Source organism: Penaeus monodon, chromosome 37 (assembly GCF_015228065.2).
Source record: "Penaeus monodon isolate SGIC_2016 chromosome 37, NSTDA_Pmon_1, whole genome shotgun sequence".
NCBI classification, from domain to species: domain Eukaryota; kingdom Metazoa; phylum Arthropoda; class Malacostraca; order Decapoda; family Penaeidae; genus Penaeus; species Penaeus monodon.
Genome location: NC_051422.1, coordinates 6714510 through 6717349, shown reverse-complemented (window position 1 = coordinate 6717349; position 2840 = coordinate 6714510).

The following is a 2840-nucleotide window of genomic DNA, read 5'->3' as shown; positions in this document are numbered from 1 at the left end:
CCACACACCCAACCCCACCACTGCCAACCAGATCCTATCATTAGAATGTTCATTAACATGTTTTCGGAATAAGGGATTAGCCATGTAAATCTATAGGGTTTTAGAAATATGGGTCCTTTAAGTTTTCACAACATTTTAATGGTATATTGCATGATAATGATAATGAAATGATGATGATAATAGTACTGAGGGTAACACTAATAATAATAATAATAATAATAATTGCAGTAATAATAATGATTGCAATAACAATGATTATACTAACAATAATGATATAATAGCAATATTAATAAAAACAGCAGCAACAATTATGATAATAATAATAATAATAATAATAATTATTATTATTATTATTATTATTATTGTTATTATTATTATAATTATAATTATAATTATAATTATAATTATAATTATAATTAAATTATAATTATAATTATAATTATAATTATGATAATGATAATGATAATGATAATGATAATGATAATGATAATGATAATGATAATGATAAGAACAAGAAGAAGAAGAACAACAACAATAATAACAACAACAACAACAATAATAATAATAATAATAATAAAAATAACAATAACAATAATAACAATAACAATAACAATAACAATAACAATGACGATGACGATGACGATAAACGATGACGATGACGATGACGATGACGATGACGATGACGATGACGATGACGATGACGAGCGATGACGATGACGATGATGATGATGATGATGATGATGATGATGATGATGATGATGATGATGATGATAATCATAATCATTATAATATTAAAGATGATGATGATGGTGATGATGATGATGATGATGATGATAATAATAATAATCATAATCATTATAATATAAAAGATGATGATGGTGATGATGATGATAATAATCATAATAAGATAAATAATAATAATAATAATAATAATAATGATAATAATAATAAATAATAATATAATAATAATAATAATAATATAATAATAATAATAATAAAATAATATAATAATAATATAATAATAATAATAATAATAATAAATAATAATGATAATAATAATAATAATAATAATTATTATTATTATTATTACTATTGTTATTATTAATATTATCATCATTATTATCTTTATTATTGTAAAAAATTACGTAATGATGATGATAATAATAATGATAATAGTAATGATAATAATATTAATAGTAATAATAATAATAATAATAATAATAATAATAATAATAATAATAATAATAAATAACGATAATGAAGATAAAGATAAAGATAAAGGTAAAGATGAATATAACGATAGAGATAAAGATAAAGGTAAAGGTAAAGATGAAGATGAAGAACACAAACACAAAACACAGTAACGTGTGCACAAAGATGAAGAGGGAAACAGCCACAGGTTTAGTTTCATTTTCTACTGTGGCTGTTTCCCTTTTCATGAAGATGAAGGTATTCTCTCCCGTGGCTTCATACTTTGCCAGCAACATAACAGTTCATTGTTCTTGATATATGTTATTCTTGTACAATATTGAAACCAAATAACTATGATTACAGCAGTCGCATTTTGTATCCCCGCGTCATTAATTTTAATCTTCATCAATAATAATACTCTTAGTTACATCTTTGAGTGCGGCAAATGTCACTTGATATCAATAACCTGGTAGAGAAACGTATATCGTTAGGAAATCCTAATTTAGAGAGGGTACGAAATGAACTTTTGAGCGAGCGCTTTGCGTCCTGCTGTTGCACTGATCAGACTTGGTTTAGGATTGTGGCAATTGTAATAACGAGTGTCTCTATTATTGACATAGTTTTAAAGTTTTTCGGGTGTTTGTTATGGGTGATGATAATAAAGGGTAATAGAAAAACTTTGTACTGAATTATAGAAAACCCCGTTATATATATTTTTTTTCATGAAATAAACCCAGATGAGGAATAGCAGCAAAGAAATGGAAATACATTACAAAATTAGATAAATCATAAAAATTAGTCCTTATTCAGGCATACCTTTTTTTTTTCCCTTATTGGAGAAAATCACACATGTTTATAATGTCATGAAATACAGTAGACTCATTCATTTATTAAATCATTTAAATTTTTTTAAACCAAGCGATCATTATTGCATATGCGAATCTGGTTAAATTTGAAACAAGACAAGAATTTTTTTTACGAAGGCTGAGGCCAAATCTCTATTAATTGCATGTTTATTTTTAGAAATTTAACACGTGTACATTTAATTAAACAGGTGACAAGTGTGTGACATTAGATTATAAAAGAAGTTATGGAAATAGTTACTTATTGCCCATAAAGATCAATGATCAGTGAAATTGAGTGTTACGATAAAACCGGTCACTTTCAAGAACTAGATAGAAATAAATAATTGTGCAAGTCTTGCAAGTATTCGAGACTTGCACCCTTTTTGGGGGAAAAAAGTAATGAACCACGGGGATTATCAGCCAACGCAACTCTAAAGTCTACGGAGTTTGCAACCCATGTTTAACTTATCAATAATATCTGCAGTTGTAAGCCTAGAAACACCAAAGCAGGACGTCATCAGGATTTCTCCTGTGTTTCGACGATTTACGGGATAAACCCCCTCAACTGGTTGTCCTTATACTCAGAGTGTGCGTGGTGTGTGTGTGTGAAACATACCACCAAAATTGTGCCCGGATATTATGGTCAGGGACTCCAGAAAAAAACAGGGGCCTAGTAAAAATTACGAATACTGATGTGATGCTAAGTAACGGGTGCTGTACCAACGCCCGTTGGCGAGCCTGGTAAATGTATGTGTGACAGCACTTGACCTGGCGCTCGCACCCTCCCCGCGCCCGACCGCAGGG